The sequence below is a fragment of the Petromyzon marinus genome, chromosome 79 (assembly GCF_048934315.1).
Source record: "Petromyzon marinus isolate PM22_M1 ecotype Great Lakes invasive population chromosome 79, UKy_Petmar_22M1.pri1.0, whole genome shotgun sequence".
NCBI classification, from domain to species: Eukaryota; Metazoa; Chordata; class Hyperoartia; order Petromyzontiformes; family Petromyzontidae; genus Petromyzon; species Petromyzon marinus.
The window spans coordinates 7,989,612-8,015,860 of record NC_133745.1 but is presented as its reverse complement, the minus strand read 5'-3'; positions in this window follow the sequence as shown (position 1 = coordinate 8,015,860).

The following is a 26,249-nucleotide window of genomic DNA, read 5'->3' as shown; positions in this document are numbered from 1 at the left end:
TTCGATGCGACGTTTCTTATGGGATTTAATGAGCGACAACATTTTGACCCCAAACCGAGAGGATTCTGGGAAGTTTGTGGTTTTTTGGTATTAACTCTGGAAGGAAACGTCGCAGACCCATCAAGGTGGTACTCGTACTGCTCGCCTCATCGAGTGGAATCAAAAGATATGAGTGGTTAAGCTATGGGATATGAAATGGACGAGCGACCAATAAAACAACATGTATTATGGGGTTGAATGCTTTTTGCTATTCACAAAATAAAACAAAAGCAGTGATGCAAATATCTGTTTTAACACAGTACAGCAAAATAGTTACACCATTCAATCCCCCTCGTCCAGACGGGGAGAATTCAATCACATTTATTTGATGCGACGTTTCTTATGGGATTTAATGAGCGACAACATTTTGACCCCAAACCGAGAGGATTCTGGGATGTTTGTGGTTTTTTTGTAATAACTCTGGAAGGAAACGTCGCAGACCCATCACGGTGATGCTCGTACTGCTCGCCTCATCGAGAGGAATCCAAAGATATGAGTGGTTAAGCTATGGGATATGAAATGGACGAGCGACCAATAAAACAACATGTATTATGGGGTTGAATGCGTTTTGCTATTCACAAAATAAAACAAAAGCAGTCATGCAAATATCTGTTTTAACAGAGCACAGCAAAATCAGTTGCACCATTCAATCCCGCTCGTCCAGAAGGGGAGAATTCAATCACATTTATTCAATGCGACGTTTCTTATGGGATTTAATGAGCGACAACATTGTGACCCCAAACCGAGAGGATTCTGGGATGTTTGTGTTTTTTTTGTAATAACTCTGGAAGGAACCGTCGCAGACCCATCAAGGTGGTACTCGTACTGCTCGCCTCATCGAGTGGAATCCAAAGATATGAGTGGTTAAGCTATGGGATATGAAATGGACGAGCGACCAATAAAACAACATGTATTATGGGGTTGAATGCTTTTTGCTATTCACAAAATAAAACAAAAGCAGTAATGCAAATATCTGATTTAACACAGCACAGCAAAATCAGTTACACCATTCCATTCCGCTCGTCCAGACGGGGAGAATTCAATCACATTTATTCGATGCGACGTTTCTTATGGGATTTAATGAGCGACAACATTTTGACCCCAAACCGAGAGGATTCTGGGAAGTTTGTGGTTTTTTTGTAATAACTCTGGAAGGAAACGTCGCAGACCCATCAAGGTGGTACTCGTACTGCTCGCCTCATCGAGAGGAATCCAAAGATATGAGTGGTTAAGCTATGGGATATAAAATGGACGATCGACCAATAAAACAACATGTATTATGGGGTTGAATGCTTTTTTCTTTTCACAAAAAAAAAACAAAAGCAGTCATGCAAATATCTGTTTTAACACAGCACAGCAAAATCAGTTGCACCATTCAATCCCGCTCGTCCAGACGGGGAGAATTCAATCACATTTATTCGATGCGACGTTTCTTATGGGATTTAATGAGCGACAACATTTTGACCCCAAACCGAGAGGATTCTGGGAAGTTTGTGGTTTTTTTGTAATAACTCTGGAAGGAAACGTCGCAGACCAATCAAGGTGGTACTCGTACTGCTCGCCTCATCGAGAGGAATCCAAAGATATGAGTGGTTAAGATATGGGATATAAAATGGACGATCGACCAATAAAACAACATGTATTATGGGGTTGAATGCTTTTTTCTTTTCACAAAAAAAAAACAAAAGCAGTCATGCAAATATCTTATTTAACACATCACAGCAAAATGTGTTGCACCATTCAATCCCGCTCATCCAGACGGGGAGAATTAAATCGCATTCATTCAATGCGACGTTTCTTATGGGATTTAATGAACGACAACATTTTGACCCCAAACCGAGAGGATTCTGGGATGTTTGTGTGTTTTTTTTAATAACTCTGGAAGGAAACGTCGCAGCCCCATCAAGCTGGTACTCGTACTGCTCGCCTCATCGAGAGGAATCCACAGATATGAGTAATTAAGCTATGGGATATGAAATGGACGAGCGACCAATAAAACAACATGTATTATGGGGTTGAATGCATTTTGCTATTCACAAAATAAAACAAAAGCAGTCATGCAAATATCTTATTTAACAAAGCACACCAAAATCAGTTGCACCATTCAATTCCGCTCGACCAGACGGGGAGAATTCAATCACATTTATTCGATGCGACGTTTCTTATGGGATGGAATGAGCGACAACATTTTGACCCCAAATCGAGAGGTTTCTGGGATGTTTGTGGTTTTTTGGTAATAACTCTGGAAGAAAACGTCGCAGACCCATCAAGGTGGTACTCGTACTGCTCGCCTTATCGAGAGGAATCCAAAGATATGAGTGGTAAAGCTATGGGATATAAAATGGACGATCGACCAATAAAACAACATGTATTATGGGGTTGAATGCTTTTTTCTATTCACAAAATAAAACAAAAGCAGTCATGCAAATATCTTATTTAACACAGCACAGCAAAATCTGTTGCACCATTCAATCCCGCTCATCCAGACGGGGAGAATTAAATCGCATTTATTCGATGCGACGTTTCTTATGGGATTTAATGAACGACAACATTTTGACCCCAAACCGAGAGGATTCTGGGATGTTTGTGGTTTTTTGGTAATAACTCTGGAAGAAAACGTCGCAGACCCATCAAGGTGGTCTCATACTGCTCGGCGCATCGAGAGGAATCCAAATATATGAGTGGTTAAGCTATGGGATATAAAATGGACGATCGACCAATAAAACAACATGTATTATGGGGTTGAATGCTTTTTTTCTATTCACAAAATAAAACAAAAGCAGTCATGCAAATATCTTATTTAACACAGCACAGCAAAATCTGTTGCACCATTCAATCCCGCTCATCCAGACGGGGAGAATTAAATCGCATTTATTCGATGCGACGTTTATTATGGGATTTAATGAACGACAACATTTTGACCCCAAATCGAGAGGATTCTGGGATGTTTGTGGTTTTTTGGTAATAACTCTGGAAGAAAACGTCTCAGACCCATCAAGGTGGTACTCGTACTGCTCGCCTCATCGAGAGGAATCCAAAGATATGAGTGGTTAAGCTATGGGATATAAAATGGACGATCGACCAATAAAACAACATGTATTATGGGGTTGAATGCTTTTTTTCTATTCACAAAATAAAACAAAAGCAGTCATGCAAATATCTTATTTAACACAGCACAGCAAAATCTGTTGCACCATCCAATCCCGCTCATCCAGACGGGGAGAATTAAATCGCATTTATTCGATGCGACGTTTATTATGGGATTTAATGAACGACAACATTTTGACCCCAAATCGAGAGGATTCTGGGATGTTTGTGGTTTTTTGGTAATAACTCTGGAAGAAAACGTCTCAGACCCATCAAGGTGGTACTCGTACTGCTCGCCTCATCGAGAGGAATCCAAAGATATGAGTGGTTAAGCTATGGGATATAAAATGGACGATCGACCAATAAAACAACATGTATTATGGGGATGAATGCTTTTTTCTATTCACAAAATAAAACAAAAGCAGTCATGCAAATATCTTATTTAACACAGCACAGCAAAATCTGTTGCACCATTCAATCCCGCTCATCCAGACGGGGAGAATTAAATCGCATTTATTCGATGCGACGTTTCTTATGGGATTTAATGAACGACAACATTTTGACCCCAAACCGAGAGGATTCTGGGATGTTTGTGGTTTTTGGTAATAACTCTGGAAGGAAACGTCGCAGACCCATCAAGGTGGTACTCGTACTGCTCGCCTTATCGAGAGGAATCCAAAGATATGAGTGGTAAAGCTATGGGATATAAAATGGACGATCGACCAATAAAACAACATGTATTATGGGGTTGAATGCTTTTTTCTATTCACAAAATAAAACAAAAGCAGTCATGCAAATATCTTATTTAACACAGCACAGCAAAATCTGTTGCACCATTCAATCCCGCTCATCCAGACGGGGAGAATTAAATCGCATTTATTCGATGCGACGTTTCTTATGGGATTTAATGAACGACAACATTTTGACCCCAAACCGAGAGGATTCTGGGATGTTTGTGGTTTTTTGGTAATAACTCTGGAAGAAAACGTCGCAGACCCATCAAGGTGGTCTCATACTGCTCGCCGCATCGAGAGGAATCCAAATATATGAGTGGTTAAGCTATGGGATATAAAATGGACGATCGACCAATAAAACAACATGTATTATGGGGTTGAATGCTTTTTTTCTATTCACAAAATAAAACAAAAGCAGTCATGCAAATATCTTATTTAACACAGCACAGCAAAATCTGTTGCACCATTCAATCCCGCTCATCCAGACGGGGAGAATTAAATCGCATTTATTCGATGCGACGTTTATTATGGGATTTAATGAACGACAACATTTTGACCCCAAATCGAGAGGATTCTGGGATGTTTGTGGTTTTTTGGTAATAACTCTGGAAGAAAACGTCTCAGACCCATCAAGGTGGTACTCGTACTGCTCGCCTCATCGAGAGGAATCCAAAGATATGAGTGGTTAAGCTATGGGATATAAAATGGACGATCGACCAATAAAACAACATGTATTATGGGGTTGAATGCTTTTTTTCTATTCACAAAATAAAACAAAAGCAGTCATGCAAATATCTTATTTAACACAGCACAGCAAAATCTGTTGCACCATCCAATCCCGCTCATCCAGACGGGGAGAATTAAATCGCATTTATTCGATGCGACGTTTATTATGGGATTTAATGAACGACAACATTTTGACCCCAAATCGAGAGGATTCTGGGATGTTTGTGGTTTTTTGGTAATAACTCTGGAAGAAAACGTCTCAGACCCATCAAGGTGGTACTCGTACTGCTCGCCTCATCGAGAGGAATCCAAAGATATGAGTGGTTAAGCTATGGGATATAAAATGGACGATCGACCAATAAAACAACATGTATTATGGGGATGAATGCTTTTTTCTATTCACAAAATAAAACAAAAGCAGTCATGCAAATATCTTATTTAACACAGCACAGCAAAATCTGTTGCACCATTCAATCCCGCTCATCCAGACGGGGAGAATTAAATCGCATTTATTCGATGCGACGTTTCTTATGGGATTTAATGAACGACAACATTTTGACCCCAAACCGAGAGGATTCTGGGATGTTTGTGGTTTTTGGTAATAACTCTGGAAGGAAACGTCGCAGACCCACCAAGGTGGTACTCGTACTGCTCACCTCATCGCGAGGAATCCAAAGATATGAGTGGTTAAGCTATGGGATATAAAATGGACGATCGACCAATAAAACAACATGTATTATGGGGTTGAATACTTTTTTCTATTCACAAAATTAAACAAAAGCAGTCATGCAAATATCTTATTTAACACTGCACAGCAAAATCTGTTGCACCACTAAATCCCGCTCATCCAGACGGGGAGAATTAAATCGCATTTATTCGATGCGACGTTTCTTATGGGATTTAATGAACGACAACATTTTGACCCCAAATCGAGAGGATTCTGGGATGTTTGTGGTTTTTTGGTAATAACTCTGGAAGAAAACGTCTCAAACCCATCAAGATGGCACTCGTACTGCTCGCCTCATCGAGAGGAATCCAAAGATATGAGTATTTAAGCTATGGAATATAAAATGGACGATCGACCAATAAAACAACATGTATTATGGGGATGAATGCTTTTTTCTATTCACAAAATAAAACAAAAGCAGTCATGCAAATATCTTATTTAACACTGCACAGCAAAATCTGTTGCACCACTAAATCCCGCTCATCCAGACGGGGAGAATTAAATCGCATTTATTCGATGCGACGTTTCTTATGGGATTTAATGAACGACAACATTTTCACCCCAAACCGAGAGGATTCTGGGATGTTTGTGGTTTTTTGGTAATAACTCTGGAAGGAAACGTCGCAGACCCACCAAGGTGGTACTCATACTGCTCGCCTCATCGAGAGAAATCCAAAGATATGAGTGGTTAAGCTATGGGATATAAAATGGACGATCGACCAATAAAACAACATGTATTATGGGGTTGAATACTTTTTTCTATTCACAAAATAAAACAAAAGCAGTCATGCAAATATCTTATTTAACACAGCACAGCAAAATCTGTTGCACCATTAAATCCCGCTCATCCAGACGGGGAGAATTAAATCGCATTTATTCGATGCGACGTTTCTTATGGGATTTAATGAACGACAACATTTTGACCCAAACCGAGATGATTCTGGGATGTTTGTGGTTTTTTGGTAATAACTCTGGAAGGAAACGTCGCAGACCCACCAAGGTGGTACTCGTACTGCTCGCCTCATCGAGAGGAATCCAAAGATATGAGTGGTTAAGCTATGGGATATGAAATGGACGAGCGACCAATAAAACAACATGTATTATGGGGTGTTGAATGCGTTTTGCTATTCACAAAATAAAACAAAAGCAGTCATGCAAATATCTGTTTTAACACAGCACAGCAAAATCAGATGCACCATTCAATCCCGCTCGTCCAGACGGGGAGAATTCAATCACATTTATTCGATGCGACGTTTCTTATGGGATTTAATGAGCGACAACATTTTGACCCCAAACCGAGAGGATTCTGGGAAGTTTGTGGTTTTTTTGTAATAACTCTGGAAGGAAACGTCGCAGACCAATCAAGGTGGTACTCGTACTGCTCGCCTCATCGAGAGGAATCCAAAGATATGAGTGGTTAAGCTATGGGATATAAAATGGACGATCGACCAATAAAACAACATGTATTATGGGGATGAATGCTTTTTTCTATTCACAAAATAAAACAAAAGCAGTCATGCAAATATCTTATTTAACACAGCACAGCAAAATCTGTTGCACCATTCAATCCCGCTCATCCAGACGGGGAGAATTAAATCGCATTTATTCGATGCGACGTTTCTTATGGGATTTAATGAACGACAACATTTTGACCCCAAACCGAGAGGATTCTGGGATGTTTGTGGTTTTTGGTAATAACTCTGGAAGGAAACGTCGCAGACCCACCAAGGTGGTACTCGTACTGCTCACCTCATCGCGAGGAATCCAAAGATATGAGTGGTTAAGCTATGGGATATAAAATGGACGATCGACCAATAAAACAACATGTATTATGGGGTTGAATACTTTTTTCTATTCACAAAATTAAACAAAAGCAGTCATGCAAATATCTTATTTAACACTGCACAGCAAAATCTGTTGCACCACTAAATCCCGCTCATCCAGACGGGGAGAATTAAATCGCATTTATTCGATGCGACGTTTCTTATGGGATTTAATGAACGACAACATTTTGACCCCAAATCGAGAGGATTCTGGGATGTTTGTGGTTTTTTGGTAATAACTCTGGAAGAAAACGTCTCAAACCCATCAAGATGGCACTCGTACTGCTCGCCTCATCGAGAGGAATCCAAAGATATGAGTATTTAAGCTATGGAATATAAAATGGACGATCGACCAATAAAACAACATGTATTATGGGGATGAATGCTTTTTTCTATTCACAAAATAAAACAAAAGCAGTCATGCAAATATCTTATTTAACACTGCACAGCAAAATCTGTTGCACCACTAAATCCCGCTCATCCAGACGGGGAGAATTAAATCGCATTTATTCGATGCGACGTTTCTTATGGGATTTAATGAACGACAACATTTTCACCCCAAACCGAGAGGATTCTGGGATGTTTGTGGTTTTTTGGTAATAACTCTGGAAGGAAACGTCGCAGACCCACCAAGGTGGTACTCATACTGCTCGCCTCATCGAGAGAAATCCAAAGATATGAGTGGTTAAGCTATGGGATATAAAATGGACGATCGACCAATAAAACAACATGTATTATGGGGTTGAATACTTTTTTCTATTCACAAAATAAAACAAAAGCAGTCATGCAAATATCTTATTTAACACAGCACAGCAAAATCTGTTGCACCATTAAATCCCGCTCATCCAGACGGGGAGAATTAAATCGCATTTATTCGATGCGACGTTTCTTATGGGATTTAATGAACGACAACATTTTGACCCAAACCGAGATGATTCTGGGATGTTTGTGGTTTTTTGGTAATAACTCTGGAAGGAAACGTCGCAGACCCACCAAGGTGGTACTCGTACTGCTCGCCTCATCGAGAGGAATCCAAAGATATGAGTGGTTAAGCTATGGGATATGAAATGGACGAGCGACCAATAAAACAACATGTATTATGGGGTGTTGAATGCGTTTTGCTATTCACAAAATAAAACAAAAGCAGTCATGCAAATATCTGTTTTAACACAGCACAGCAAAATCAGATGCACCATTCAATCCCGCTCGTCCAGACGGGGAGAATTCAATCACATTTATTCGATGCGACGTTTCTTATGGGATTTAATGAGCGACAACATTTTGACCCCAAACCGAGAGGATTCTGGGAAGTTTGTGGTTTTTTTGTAATAACTCTGGAAGGAAACGTCGCAGACCAATCAAGGTGGTACTCGTACTGCTCGCCTCATCGAGAGGAATCCAAAGATATGAGTGGTTAAGCTATGGGATATAAAATGGACGATCGACCAATAAAACAACATGTATTATGGGGTTGAATGCTTTTTTCTTTTCACAAAAAAAAAACAAAAGCAGTCATGCAAATATCTTATTTAACACAGCACAGCAAAATGTGTTGCACCATTCAATCCCGCTCATCCAGACGGGGAGAATTAAATCGCATTCATTCAATGCGACGTTTCTTATGGGATTTAATGAACGACAACATTTTGACCCCAAACCGAGAGGATTCTGGGATGTTTGTGTGTTTTTTTTTAATAACTCTGGAAGGAAACGTCGCAGCCCCATCAAGCTGGTACTCGTACTGCTCGCCTCATCGAGAGGAATCCACAGATATGAGTAATTAAGCTATGGGATATTAAATGGACGAGCGACCAATAAAACAACATGTATTATGGGGTTGAATGCATTTTGCTATTCACAAAATAAAACAAAAGCAGTCATGCAAATATCTTATTTAACAAAGCACACCAAAATCAGTTGCACCATTCAATTCCGCTCGACCAGACGGGGAGAATTCAATCACATTTATTCGATGCGACGTTTCTTATGGGATGGAATGAGCGACAACATTTTGACCCCAAATCGAGAGGTTTCTGGGATGTTTGTGGTTTTTTGGTAATAACTCTGGAAGAAAACGTCGCAGACCCATCAAGGTGGTACTCGTACTGCTCGCCTTATCGAGAGGAATCCAAAGATATGAGTGGTAAAGCTATGGGATATAAAATGGACGATCGACCAATAAAACAACATGTATTATGGGGTTGAATGCTTTTTTCTATTCACAAAATAAAACAAAAGCAGTCATGCAAATATCTTATTTAACACAGCACAGCAAAATCTGTTGCACCATTCAATCCCGCTCATCCAGACGGGGAGAATTAAATCGCATTTATTCGATGCGACGTTTCTTATGGGATTTAATGAACGACAACATTTTGACCCCAAACCGAGAGGATTCTGGGATGTTTGTGGTTTTTTGGTAATAACTCTGGAAGAAAACGTCGCAGACCCATCAAGGTGGTCTCGTACTGCTCGCCGCATCGAGAGGAATCCAAATATATGAGTGGTTAAGCTATGGGATATAAAATGGACGATCGACCAATAAAACAACATGTATTATGGGGTTGAATGCTTTTTTTCTATTCACAAAATAAAACAAAAGCAGTCATGCAAATATCTTATTTAACACAGCACAGCAAAATCTGTTGCACCATTCAATCCCGCTCATCCAGACGGGGAGAATTAAATCGCATTTATTCGATGCGACGTTTATTATGGGATTTAATGAACGACAACATTTTGACCCCAAATCGAGAGGATTCTGGGATGTTTGTGGTTTTTTGGTAATAACTCTGGAAGAAAACGTCTCAGACCCATCAAGGTGGTACTCGTACTGCTCGCCTCATCGAGAGGAATCCAAAGATATGAGTGGTTAAGCTATGGGATATAAAATGGACGATCGACCAATAAAACAACATGTATTATGGGGTTGAATGCTTTTTTTCTATTCACAAAATAAAACAAAAGCAGTCATGCAAATATCTTATTTAACACAGCACAGCAAAATCTGTTGCACCATCCAATCCCGCTCATCCAGACGGGGAGAATTAAATCGCATTTATTCGATGCGACGTTTATTATGGGATTTAATGAACGACAACATTTTGACCCCAAACCGAGAGGATTCTGGGATGTTTGTGGTTTTTGGTAATAACTCTGGAAGGAAACGTCGCAGACCCACCAAGGTGGTACTCGTACTGCTCACCTCATCGCGAGGAATCCAAAGATATGAGTGGTTAAGCTATGGGATATAAAATGGACGATCGACCAATAAAACAACATGTATTATGGGGTTGAATACTTTTTTCTATTCACAAAATTAAACAAAAGCAGTCATGCAAATATCTTATTTAACACAGCACAGCAAAATGTGTTGCACCATTAAATCCCGCTTGTCCAGACGTGGAGAATTCAATCACATTCATTCGATGCGACGTTTCTTATGGGATTTAATGAACGACAACATTTTGACCCCAAATCGAGAGGATTCTGGGATGTTTGTGGTTTTTTGGTAATAACTCTGGAAGAAAACGTCTCAGACCCATCAAGATGGTACTCGTACTGCTCGCCTCATCGAGAGGAATCCAAAGATATGAGTATTTAAGCTATGGAATATAAAATGGACGATCGACCAATAAAACAACATGTATTATGGGGATGAATGCTTTTTTCTATTCACAAAATAAAACAAAAGCAGTCATGCAAATATCTTATTTAACACTGCACAGCAAAATCTGTTGCACCACTAAATCCCGCTCATCCAGACGGGGAGAATTAAATCGCATTTATTCGATGCGACGTTTCTTATGGGATTTAATGAACGACAACATTTTCACCCCAAACCGAGAGGATTCTGGGATGTTTGTGGTTTTTTGGTAATAACTCTGGAAGGAAACTTCGCAGACCCACCAAGGTGGTACTCGTACTGCTCGCCTCATCGAGAGAAATCCAAAGATATGAGTGGTTAAGCTATGGGATATAAAATGGACGATCGACCAATAAAACAACATGTATTATGGGGTTGAATACTTTTTTCTATTCACAAAATAAAACAAAAGCAGTCATGCAAATATCTTATTTAACACAGCACAGCAAAATCTGTTGCACCATTAAATCCCGCTCATCCAGACGGGGAGAATTAAATCGCATTTATTCGATGCGACGTTTCTTATGGGATTTAATGAACGACAACATTTTGACCCAAACCGAGATGATTCTGGGATGTTTGTGGTTTTTTGGTAATAACTCTGGAAGGAAACGTCGCAGACCCACCAAGGTGGTACTCGTACTGCTCGCCTCATCGAGAGGAATCCAAAGATATGAGTGGTTAAGCTTTGGGATATAAAATGGACGATCGACCAATAAAACAACATGTATTATGGGGTTGAATGCTTTTTTCTATTCACAAAATAAAACAAAAGCAGTCATGCAAATATCTTATTTAACACAGCACAGCAAAATCTGTTGCACCATTCAATCCCGCTCATCCAGATGGGGAGAATTAAATCGCATTTATTCGATGCGACGTTTCTTATGGGATTTAATTAACGACAACATATTGACCCCAAACCGAGAGGATTCTGGGATGTTTGTGGTTTTTTGGTAATAACTCTGGAAGAAAACGTCGCAGACCCATCAAGGTGGTACTCGTACTGCTCGCCTCATCGAGAGGAATCCAAAGATATGAGTGGTTAAGCTATGGGATATAAAATGGACGATCGACCAATAAAACAACATGTATTATGGGGTTGAATACTTTTTTCTATTCACAAAATTAAACAAAAGCAGTCATGCAAATATCTTATTTAACACAGCACAGCAAAATGTGTTGCACCATTCAATCCCGCTCGTCCAGACGGGGAGAATTCAATCACATTCATTCGATGCGACGTTTCTTATGGGATTTAATGAGCGACAACATTTTGACCCCAAACCGAGAGGATTCTGGGAAGTTTGTGGTTTTTTGGTAATAACTCTGGAAGGAAACGTCGCAGACCCATCAAGGTGATACTCTTACTGCTCGCCTCATCGAGAGGAATCCAAAGATATGAGTGGTTAAGCTATGTGATATGAAATGGACGAGCGACCAATAAAACAACATGTATTATGGGGTTGAATGCGTTTTGCTATTCACAAAATAAAACAAAAGCAGTCATGCAAATATCTGTTTTAACACAGCACAGCAAAATCAGTTGCACCATTCAATCCCGCTCGTCCAGACGGGGAGAATTCAATCACATTTATTCGATGCGACGTTTCTTATGGGATTTAATGAGCGACAACATTTTGACCCCAAACCGAGAGGATTCTGGGAAGTTTGTGGTTTTTTGGTATTAACTCTGGAAGGAAACGTCGCAGACCCATCAAGGTGGTACTCGTACTGCTCGCCTCATCGAGTGGAATCCAAAGATATGAGTGGTTAAGCTATGGGATATGAAATGGACGAGCGACCAATAAAACAACATGTATTATGGGGTTGAATGCTTTTTGCTATTCACAAAATAAAACAAAAGCAGTCATGCAAATATCTGTTTTAACACAGCACAGCAAAATAGTTACACCATTCAATCCCCCTCGTCCAGACGGGGAGAATTCAATCACATTTATTTGATGCGACGTTTCTTATGGGATTTAATGAGCGACAACATTTTGACCCCAAACCGAGAGGATTCTGGGATGTTTGTGGTTTTTTTGTAATAACTCTGGAAGGAACCGTCGCAGACCCATCAAGGTGGTACTCGTACTGCTCGCCTCATCGAGTGGAATCCAAAGATATGAGTGGTTAAGCTATGGGATATGAAATGGACGAGCGACCAATAAAACAACATGTATTATGGGGTTGAATGCTTTTTGCTATTCACAAAATAAAACAAAAGCAGTAATGCAAATATCTGATTTAACACAGCACAGCAAAATCAGTTACACCATTCAATTCCGCTCGTCCAGACGGGGAGAATTCAATCACATTTATTCGATGCGACGTTTCTTATGGGATTTAATGAGCGACAACATTTTGACCCCAAACCGAGAGGATTCTGGGAAGTTTGTGGTTTTTTGGTAATAACTCTGGAAGGAAACGTCGCAGACCCATCAAGGTGGTACTCGTACTGCTCGCCTCATCGAGTGGAATCCAAAGATATGAGTGGTTAAGCTATGGGATATGAAATGGACGAGCGACCAATAAAACAACATGTATTATGGGGTTGAATGCTTTTTGCTATTCACAAAATAAAACAAAAGCAGTCATGCAAATATCTGTTTTAACACAGCACAGCAAAATCAGTTGCACCATTCAATCCCGCTCTCTCAGACGTGGAGAATTCAATCACATTTATTCGATGCGACGTTTCTTATGGGATTTAATGAGCGACAACATTTTGACCCCAAACCGAGAGGATTCTGGGAAGTTTGTGGTTTTTTGGTAATAACTCTGGAAGGAAACGTCGCAGACCCATCAAGGTGGTACTCGTACTGCTCGCCTCATCGAGTGGAATCCAAAGATATGAGTGGTTAAGCTATGGGATATGAAATGGACGAGCGACCAATAAAACAACATGTATTATGGGGTTGAATGCTTTTTGCTATTCACAAAATAAAACAAAAGCAGTCATGCAAATATCTGTTTTAACACAGCACAGCAAAATCAGTTGCACCATTCAATCCCGCTCGTCCAGACGTGGAGAATTCAATCACATTTATTCGATGCGACGATTCTTATGGGATTTAATGAGCGACAACATTTTGACACCAAACCGAGAGGATTCTGGGAAGTTTGTGGTTTTTTGGTAATAACTCTGGAAGGAAACGTCGCAGACCAATGAAGGTGGTAATTGTACTGCTCGCCTCATCGAGTGGAATCCAAAGATATGAGTGGTTTAGCTATGGGATATGAAATGGACGAGCGACCAATAAAACAACATGTATTTTGGGGTTGAATGCTTTTTGCTATTCACAAAATAAAACAAAAGCAGTCATGCAAATATCTGTTTTAACACAGCACAGCAAAATAGTTACACCATTCAATCCCCCTCGTCCAGACGGGGAGAATTCAATCACATTTATTTGATGCGACGTTTCTTATGGGATTTAATGAGCGACAACATTTTGACCCCAAACCGAGAGGATTCTGGGATGTTTGTGGTTTTTTTGTAATAACTCTGGAAGGAAACGTCGCAGACCCATCAAGGTGATACTCGTACTGCTCGCCTCATCGAGCGGAATCCAAAGATATGAGTGGTTAAGCTATGGGATATGAAATGGACGAGCGACCAATAAAACAACATGTATTATGAGGTTGAATGCGTTTTGCTATTCACAAAATAAAACAAAAGCAGTCATGCAAATATCTGTTTTAGCAGAGCACAGCAAAATCAGTTGCACCATTCAATCCCGCTCGTCCAGACGGGGAGAATTCAATCACATTTATTCAATGCGACGTTTCTTATGGGATTTAATGAGCGACAACATTTTGACCCCAAACCGAGAGGATTCTGGGATGTTTGTGTTTTTTTTTGTAATAACTCTGGAAGGAACCGTCGCAGACCCATCAAGGTGGTACTCGTACTGCTCGCCTCATCGAGAGGAATCCAAAGATATGAGTGGTTTAGCTATGGGATATGAAATGGACGAGCGACCAATAAAACAACATGTATTATGGGGTTGAATGCGTTTTGCTATTCACAAAATAAAACAAAAGCAGTCATGCAAATATCTGTTTTAACACAGCACAGCAAAATCAGTTGCACCATTCAATCCCGCTCGTCCAGACGGGGAGAATTCAATCACATTTATTCGATGCGACGTTTCTTATGGGATTTAATGAGCGACAACATTTTGACCCCAAACCGAGAGGATTCTGAGAAGTTTGTGGTTTTTTGGTAATAACTCTGGAAGGAAACGTCGCAGACCCATCAAGGTGGTAATCGTACTGCTCGCCTCATCGAGTGGAATCCAAAGATATGAGTGGTTAAGCTATGGGATATGAAATGGACGAGCGACCAATAAAACAACATGTATTATGGGGTTGAATACGTTTTGGTATTCACAAAATAAAACAAAAGCAGTCATGCAAATATCTGTTTTAACAGAGCACAGCAAAATTAGTTGCACCATTCAATCCCGCTCGTCCAGACGGGGAGAATTCAATCACATTTATTCAATGCGACGTTTCTTATGGGATTTAATGAGCGACAACATTTTGACCCCAAACCGAGAGGATTCTGGGATGTTTGTGGTTTTTTTGTAATAACTCTGGAAGGAACCGTCGCAGACCCATCAAGGTGGTACTCGTACTGCTCGCCTCATCGAGCGGAATCCAAAGATATGAGTGGTTTAGCTATGGGATATGAAATGGACGAGCGACCAATAAAACAACATGTATTATGGGGTTGAATGCGTTTTGCTATTCACAAAATAAAACAAAAGCAGTCATGCAAATATCTGTTTTAACACAGCACAGCAAAATCAGTTGCACCATTCAATCCCGCTCGTCCAGACGGGGAGAATTCAATCACATTTATTCGATGCGACGTTTCTTATGGGATTTAACGAGCGACAACATTTTGACCCCAAACCGAGAGGATTCTGGGATGTTTGTGGTTTTTTTGTAATAACTCTGGAAGGAACCGTCGCAGACCCATCAAGGTGGTACTCGTACTGCTCGCCTCATCGAGTGGAATCCAAAGATATGAGTGGTTAAGCTATGGGATATGAAATGGACGAGCGACCAATAAAACAACATGTATTATGGGGTTGAATGCTTTTTGCTATTCACAAAATAAAACAAAAGCAGTCATGCAAATATCTGTTTTAACACAGCACAGCAAAATCAGTTGCACCATTCAATCCCGCTCGTCCAGACGTGGAGAATTCAATCACATTTATTCGATGCGACGATTCTTATGGGATTTAATGAGCGACAACATTTTGACACCAAACCGAGAGGATTCTGGGAAGTTTGTGGTTTTTTGGTAATAACTCTGGAAGGAAACGTCGCAGACCAATGAAGGTGGTAATTGTACTGCTCGCCTCATCGAGTGGAATCCAAAGATATGAGTGGTTTAGCTATGGGATATGAAATGGACGAGCGACCAATAAAACAACATGTATTTTGGGGTTGAATGCTTTTTGCTATTCACAAAATAAAACAAAAGCAGTCATGCAAATATCTGTTTTAACACAGCACAGCAAAATAGTTACACCATTCAATCCCCCTCGTCCAGACGGGGAGAATTCAATCACATTTATTTGATGCGACGTTTCTTATGGGATTTAATGAGCGACAACATTTTGACCCCAAACCGAGAGGATTCTGGGATGTTTGTGGTTTTTTTGTAATAACTCTGGAAGGAAACGTCGCAGACCCATCAAGGTGATACTCGTACTGCTCGCCTCATCGAGCGGAATCCAAAGATATGAGTGGTTAAGCTATGGGATATGAAATGGACGAGCGACCAATAAAACAACATGTATTATGAGGTTGAATGCGTTTTGCTATTCACAAAATAAAACAAAAGCAGTCATGCAAATATCTGTTTTAGCAGAGCACAGCAAAATCAGTTGCACCATTCAATCCCGCTCGTCCAGACGGGGAGAATTCAATCACATTTATTCAATGCGACGTTTCTTATGGGATTTAATGAGCGACAACATTTTGACCCCAAACCGAGAGGATTCTGGGATGTTTGTGGTTTTTTTTGTAATAACTCTGGAAGGAACCGTCGCAGACCCATCAAGGTGATACTCGTACTGCTCGCCTCATCGAGCGGAATCCAAAGATATGAGTGGTTAAGCTATGGGATATGAAATGGACGAGCGACCAATAAAACAACATGTATTATGAGGTTGAATGCGTTTTGCTATTCACAAAATAAAACAAAAGCAGTCATGCAAATATCTGTTTTAGCAGAGCACAGCAAAATCAGTTGCACCATTCAATCCCGCTCGTCCAGACGGGGAGAATTCAATCACATTTATTCAATGCGACGTTTCTTATGGGATTTAATGAGCGACAACATTTTGACCCCAAACCGAGAGGATTCTGGGATGTTTGTGGTTTTTTTTGTAATAACTCTGGAAGGAACCGTCGCAGACCCATCAAGGTGGTACTCGTACTGCTCGCCTCATCGAGAGGAATCCAAAGATATGAGTGGTTTAGCTATGGGATATGAAATGGACGAGCGACCAATAAAACAACATGTATTATGGGGTTGAATGCGTTTTGCTATTCACAAAATAAAACAAAAGCAGTCATGCAAATATCTGTTTTAACACAGCACAGCAAAATCAGTTGCACCATTCAATCCCGCTCGTCCAGACGGGGAGAATTCAATCACATTTATTCGATGCGACGTTTCTTATGGGATTTAATGAGCGACAACATTTTGACCCCAAACCGAGAGGATTCTGAGAAGTTTGTGGTTTTTTGGTAATAACTCTGGAAGGAAACGTCGCAGACCCATCAAGGTGGTAATCGTACTGCTCGCCTCATCGAGTGGAATCCAAAGATATGAGTGGTTAAGCTATGGGATATGAAATGGACGAGCGACCAATAAAACAACATGTATTATGGGGTTGAATACGTTTTGGTATTCACAAAATAAAACAAAAGCAGTCATGCAAATATCTGTTTTAACAGAGCACAGCAAAATTAGTTGCACCATTCAATCCCGCTCGTCCAGACGGGGAGAATTCAATCACATTTATTCAATGCGACGTTTCTTATGGGATTTAATGAGCGACAACATTTTGACCCCAAACCGAGAGGATTCTGGGATGTTTGTGGTTTTTTTGTAATAACTCTGGAAGGAACCGTCGCAGACCCATCAAGGTGGTACTCGTACTGCTCGCCTCATCGAGCGGAATCCAAAGATATGAGTGGTTTAGCTATGGGATATGAAATGGACGAGCGACCAATAAAACAACATGTATTATGGGGTTGAATGCGTTTTGCTATTCACAAAATAAAACAAAAGCAGTCATGCAAATATCTGTTTTAACACAGCACAGCAAAATCAGTTGCACCATTCAATCCCGCTCGTCCAGACGGGGAGAATTCAATCACATTTATTCGATGCGACGTTTCTTATGGGATTTAACGAGCGACAACATTTTGACCCCAAACCGAGAGGATTCTGGGAAGTTTGTGGTTTTTTGGTAATAACTCTGGAAGGAAACGTCGCAGACCCATCCAGGTGGTACTCGTACTGCTCGCCTCATCGAGTGGAATCCAAAGATATGAGTGGTTAAGCTATGGGATATGAAATGGACGAGCGACCAATAAAACAACATGTATTATGGGGTTGAATGCTTTTTGCTATTCACAAAATAAAACAAAAGCAGTGATGTAAATATCTGTTTTAACACAGCACAGCAAAATAGTTACACCATTCAATCCCCCTCGTCCAGACGGGGAGAATTCAATCACATTTATTTGATGCGACGTTTCTTATGGGATTTAATGAGCGACAACATTTTGACCCCAAACCGAGAGGATTCTGGGATGTTTGTGGTTTTTTTGTAATAACTCTGGAAGGAAACGTCGCAGACCCATCAAGGTGATGCTCGTACTGCTCGCCTCATCGAGAGGAATCCAAAGATATGAGTGGTTAAGCTATGGGATATGAAATGGACGAGCGACCAATAAAACAACATGTATTATGGGGTTGAATGCGTTTTGCTATTCACAAAATAAAACAAAAGCAGTCATGCAAATATCTGTTTTAACAGAGCACAGCAAAATCAGTTGCACCATTCAATCCCGCTCGTCCAGAAGGGGAGAATTCAATCACATTTATTCAATGCGACGTTTCTTATGGGATTTAATGAGCGACAACATTTTGACCCCAAACCGAGAGGATTCTGGGATGTTTGTGGTTTTTTTGTAATAACTCTGGAAGGAACCGTCGCAGACCCATCAAGGTGGTACTCGTACTGCTCGCCTCATCGAGTGGAATCCAAAGATATGAGTGGTTAAGCTATGGGATATGAAATGGACGAGCGACCAATAAAACAACATGTATTATGGGGTTGAATGTTTTTTGCTATTCACAAAATAAAACAAAAGCAGTAATGCAAATATCTGATTTAACACAGCACAGCAAAATCAGTTACACCATTCAATTCCGCTCGTCCAGACGGGGAGAATTCAATCACATTTATTCGATGCGACGTTTCTTATGGGATTTAATGAGCGACAACATTTTGACCCCAAACCGAGAGGATTCTGGGAAGTTTGTGGTTTTTTGGTAATAACTCTGGAAGGAAACGTCGCAGACCCATCAAGGTGGTACTCGTACTGCTCGCCTCATCGAGTGGAATCCAAAGATATGAGTGGTTAAGCTATGGGATATGAAATGGACGAGCGACCAATAAAACAACATGTATTATGGGGTTGAATGCGTTTTGCTATTCACAAAATAAAACAAAAGCAGTCATGCAAATATCTGTTTTAACACAGCACAGCAAAATCAGTTGCACCATTCAATCCCGCTCGTCCAGACGGGGAGAATTCAATCACATTTATTCGATGCGACGTTTCTTATGGGATTTAATGAGCGACAACATTTTGACCCCAAACCGAGAGGATTCTGGGAAGTTTGTGGGTTTTTTGTAATAACTCTGGAAGGAAACGTCGCAGACCAATCAAGGTGGTACTCGTACTGCTCGCCTCATCGAGACGAATCCAAAGATATGAGTGGTTAAGCTATGGGATATAAAATGGACGATCGACCAATAAAACAACATGTATTATGGGGTTGAATGCTTTTTTCTTTTCACAAAAAAAAACAAAAGCAGTCATGCAAATATCTGAGTTAACACAGCACAGCAAAATCAGTTGCACCATTCAATTCCGCTCGACCAGACGGGGAGAATTAAATCGCATTTATTCGATGCGACGTTTCTTATGGGATTTAATGAACGACAACATTTTGACCCCAAATCGAGAGGATTCTGGGATGTTTGTGGTTTTTTTGTAATAACTCTGGAAGAAAACGTCTCAGACCCATCAAGGTGGTACTCGTACTGCTCGCCTCATCGAGAGGAATCCAAAGATATGAGTGGTTAAGCTATGGGATATAAAATGGACGATCGACCAATAAAACAACATGTATTATGGGGATGAATGCTTTTTTCTATTCACAAAATAAAACAAAAGCAGTCATGCAAATATCTGTTTTAACACAGCACAGCAAAATCAGTTGCACCATTCAATCCCGCTCGTCCAGACGGGGAGAATTCAATCACATTTATTCGATGCGACGTTTCTTATGGGATTTAATGAGCGACAACATTTTGACCCCAAACCGAGAGGATTCTGGGAAGTTTGTGGTTTTTTTGTAATAACTCTGGAAGGAAACGTCGCAGACCAATCAAGGTGGTACTCGTACTGCTCGCCTCATCGAGAGGAATCCAAAGATATGAGTGGTTAAGCTATGGGATATAAAATGGACGATCGACCAATAAAACAACATGTATTATGGGGTTGAATGCTTTTTTCTTTTCACAAAAAAAAACAAAAGCAGTCATGCAAATATCTTATTTAACACAGCACAGCAAAATGTGTTGCACCATTCAATCCCGCTCATCCAGACGGGGAGAATTAAATCGCCTTCATTCAATGCGACGTTTCTTATGGGATTTAATGAACGACAACATTTTGACCCCAAACCGAGAGGATTCTGGGATGTTTGTGTTTTTTTTTAATAACTCTGGAAGGAAACGTCGCAGCCCCATCAAGCTGGTACTCGTACTGCTCGCCTCATCGAGAGGAATCCAAAGATATGAGTAATTAAGCTATGGGATATGAAATGGACGAGCGACCAATAAAACAACATGTATTATGGGGTTGAATGCATTTTGCTATTCACAAAATAAAACAAAAGCAGTCATGCAAATATCTTATTTAACAAAGCACAGCAAAATCAGTTGCACCATTCAATTCCGCTCGACCAGACGGGGAGAATTCAATCACATTTATTCGATGCGACGTTTCTTATGGGATTGAATGAGCGACAACATTTTGACCCCAAATCGAGAGGTTTCTGGGATGTTTGTGGTTTTTTGGTAATAACTCTGGAAGAAAACGTCGCAGACCCATCAAGGTGGTACTCATACTGCTCGCCTTATCGAGAGGAATCCAAAGATATGAGTGGTTAAGCTATGGGATATAAAATGGACGATCGACCAATAAAACAACATGTATTATGGGGTTGAATGCTTTATTCTATTCACAAAATAAAACAAAAGCAGTCATGCAAATATCTTATTTAACACTGCACAGCAAAATCTGTTGCACCATTCAATCCCGCTCATCCAGACGGGGAGAATTAAATCGCATTTATTCGATGCGACGTTTCTTATGGGATTTAATGAACGACAACATGTTGACCCCAAACCGAGAGGATTCTGGGATGTTTGTGGTTTTTTGGTAATAACTCTGGAAGAAAACGTCGCAGACCCATCAAGGTGGTCTCGTACTGCTCGCCGCATCGAGAGGAATCCAAATATATGAGTGGTTAAGCTATGGGATATAAAATGGACGATCGACCAATAAAACAACATGTATTATGGGTATGAATGCTTTTTTCTATTCACAAAATAAAACAAAAGCGTCATGCAAATATCTTATTTAACACAGCACAGCAAAATCTGTTGCACCATTCAATCCCGCTCATCCAGACGGGGAGAATTAAATCGCATTTATTCGATGCGACGTTTCTTATGGGATTTAATGAACGACAACATTTTGACCCCAAACCGAGAGGATTCTGGGAAGTTTGTGGTTTTTTTGTAATAACTCTGGAAGGAAACGTCGCAGACCAATCAAGGTGGTACTCGTACTGCTCGCCTCATCGAGAGGAATCCAAAGATATGAGTGGTTAAGCTATGGGATATAAAATGGACGATCGACCAATAAAACAACATGTATTATGGGGTTGAATGCTTTTTTCTTTTCACAAAAAAAACAAAAGCAGTCATGCAAATATCTTATTTAACACAGCACAGCAAAATGTGTTGCACCATTCAATCCCGCTCATCCAGACGGGGAGAATTAAATCGCCTTCATTCAATGCGACGTTTCTTATGGGATTTAATGAACGACAACATTTTGACCCCAAACCGAGAGGATTCTGGGATGTTTGTGTTTTTTTTTAATAACTCTGGAAGGAAACGTCGCAGCCCTATCAAGCTGGTACTCGTACTGCTCGCCTCATCGAGAGGAATCCAAAGATATGAGTAATTAAGCTATGGGATATGAAATGGACGAGCGACCAATAAAACAACATGTATTATGGGGTTGAATGCATTTTGCTATTCACAAAATAAAACAAAAGCAGTCATGCAAATATCTTATTTAACAAAGCACAGCAAAATCAGTTGCACCATTCAATTCCGCTCGACCAGACGGGGAGAATTCAATCACATTTATTCGATGCGACGTTTCTTATGGGATTGAATGAGCGACAACATTTTGACCCCAAATCGAGAGGTTTCTGGGATGTTTGTGGTTTTTTGGTAATAACTCTGGAAGAAAACGTCGCAGACCCATCAAGGTGGTACTCATACTGCTCGCCTTATCGAGAGGAATCCAAAGATATGAGTGGTTAAGCTATGGGATATAAAATGGACGATCGACCAATAAAACAACATGTATTATGGGGTTGAATGCTTTATTCTATTCACAAAATAAAACAAAAGCAGTCATGCAAATATCTTATTTAACACTGCACAGCAAAATCTGTTGCACCATTCAATCCCGCTCATCCAGACGGGGAGAATTAAATCGCATTTATTCGATGCGACGTTTCTTATGGGATTTAATGAACGACAACATGTTGACCCCAAACCGAGAGGATTCTGGGATGTTTGTGGTTTTTTGGTAATAACTCTGGAAGAAAACGTCGCAGACCCATCAAGGTGGTCTCGTACTGCTCGCCGCATCGAGAGGAATCCAAATATATGAGTGGTTAAGCTATGGGATATAAAATGGACGATCGACCAATAAAACAACATGTATTATGGGTATGAATGCTTTTTTCTATTCACAAAATAAAACAAAAGCAGTCATGCAAATATCTTATTTAACACAGCACAGCAAAATCTGTTGCACCATTCAATCCCGCTCATCCAGACGGGGAGAATTAAATCGCATTTATTCGATGCGACGTTTCTTATGGGATTTAATGAACGACAACATTTTGACCCCAAACCGAGAGGATTCTGGGATGTTTGTGGTTTTTGGTAATAACTCTGGAAGGAAACGTCGCAGACCCACCAAGGTGGTACTCGTACTGCTCGCCTCATCGCGAGGAATCCAAAGATATGAGTGGTTAAGCTATGGGATATAAAATGGACGATCGACCAATAAAACAACATGTATTATGGGGTTGAATACTTTTTTCTATTCACAAAATTAAACAAAAGCAGTCATGCAAATATCTTATTTAACACAGCACAGCAAAATGTGTTGCACCATTCAATCCCGCTCGTCCAGACGGGGAGAATTCAATCACATTCATTCGATGCGACGTTTCTTATGGGATTTAATGAACGACAACATTTTGACCCCAAATCGAGAGGATTCTGGGATGTTTGTGGTTTTTTGGTAATAACTCTGGAAGAAAACGTCTCAGACCCATCAAGATGGTACTCGTACTGCTCGCCTCATCGAGAGGAATCCAAAGATATGAGTATTTAAGCTATGGAATATAAAATGGACGATCGACCAATAAAACAACATGTATTATGGGGATGAATGCTTTTTTCTATTCACAAAATAAAACAAAAGCAGTCATGCAAATATCTTATTTAACACAGCACAGCAAAATCTGTTGCACCATTCAATCCCGCTCATCCAGATGGGGAGAATTAAATCGCATTTATTCGATGCGACGTTTCTTATGGGATTTAATGAACGACAACATATTGACCCCAAACCGAGAGGATTCTGGGAAGTTTGTGGTTTTTTGGTAATAACTCTGGAAGGAAACGTCGCAGACCCATCAAGGTGGTACTCGTACTGCTCGCCTCATCGAGTGGAATCCAAAGATATGAGTGGTTAAGCTATGGGATATGAAATGGTCGAGCGACCAATAAAACAACATGTATTTTGGGGTTGAATGCTTTTTGCTATTCACAAAATAAAACAAAAGCAGTCATGCAAATATCTGTTTTAACACAGCACAGCAAAATAGTTACACCATTCAATCCCCCTCGTCCAGACGGGGAGAATTCAATCACATTTATTCGATGCGACGTTTCTTATGGGATTTAATGAGCGACAACATTTTGACCCCAAACCGAGAGGATTCTGGGAAGTTTGTGGTTTTTTGGTATTAACTCTGGAACGAAACGTCGCAGACCCATCAAGGTGGTACTCGTACTGCTCGCCTCATCGAGTGGAATCCAAAGATATGAGTGGTTAAGCTATGGGATATGAAATGGACGAGCGACCAATAAAACAACATGTATTATGGGGTTGAATGCTTTTTGCTATTCACAAAATAAAACAAAAGCAGTCATGCAAATATCTGTTTTAACACAGCACAGCAAAATAGTTACACCATTCAATCCCCCTCGTCCAGACGGGGAGAATTCAATCACATTTATTTGATGCGACGTTTCTTATGGGATTTAATGAGCGACAACATTTTGACCCCAAACCGAGAGGATTCTGGGATGTTTGTGGTTTTTTTGTAATAACTCTGGAAGGAACCGTCGCAGACCCATCAAGGTGGTACTCGTACTGCTCGCCTCATCGAGTGGAATCCAAAGATATGAGTGGTTAAGCTATGGGATATGAAATGGACGAGCGACCAATAAAACAACATGTATTATGGGGTTGAATGCTTTTTGCTATTCACAAAATAAAACAAAAGCAGTAATGCAAATATCTGATTTAACACAGCACAGCAAAATCAGTTACACCATTCAATTCCGCTCGTCCAGACGGGGAGAATTCAATCACATTTATTCGATGCGACGTTTCTTATGGGATTTAATGAGCGACAACATTTTGACCCCAAACCGAGAGGATTCTGGGAAGTTTGTGGTTTTTTGGTAATAACTCTGGAAGGAAACGTCGCAGACCCATCAAGGTGGTACTCGTACTGCTCGCCTCATCGAGTGGAATCCAACGATATGAGTGGTTAAGCTATGGGATATGAAATGGACGAGCGACCAATAAAACAACATGTATTATGGGGTTGAATGCTTTTTGCTATTCACAAAATAAAACAAAAGCAGTCATGCAAATATCTGTTTTAACACAGCACAGCAAAATCAGTTGCACCATTCAATCCCGCTCGTCCAGACGGGGAGAATTCAATCACATTTATTCGATGCGACGTTTCTTATGGGATTTAATGAGCGACAACATTTTGACACCAAACCGAGAGGATTCTGGGATGTTTGTGGTTTTTTGGTAATAACTCTGGAAGGAAACGTCGCAGACCCATCAAGGTGATACTCGTACTGCTCGCCTCATCGAGCGAAATCCAAAGATATGAGTGGTTAAGCTATGGGATATGAAATGGACGAGCGACCAATAAAACAACATGTATCATGGGGTTGAATGCGTTTTGCTATTCACAAAATAAAACAAAAGCAGTCATGCAAATATCTGTTTTAACAGAGCACAGCAAAATCAGCTGCACCATTCAATCCCGCTCGTCCAGACGGGGAGAATTCAATCACATTTATTCAATGCGACGTTTCTTATGGGATTTAATGAGCGACAACATTTTGACCCCAAACCGAGAGGATTCTGGGATGTTTGTGGTTTTTTTGTAATAACTCTGGAAGGAACCGTCGCAGACCCATCAAGGTGGTACTCGTACTGCTCGCCTCATCGAGAGGAATCCAAAGATATGAGTGGTTTAGCTATGGGATATGAAATGGACGAGCGACCAATAAAACAACATGTATTATGGGGTTGAATGCGTTTTGCTATTCACAAAATAAAACAAAAGCAGTCATGCAAATATCTGTTTTAACACAGCACAGCAAAATCAGTTGCACCATTCAATCCCGCTCGTCCAGACGGGGAGAATTCAATCACATTTATTCGATGCGACGTTTCTTATGGGATTTAATGAGCGACAACATTTTGAC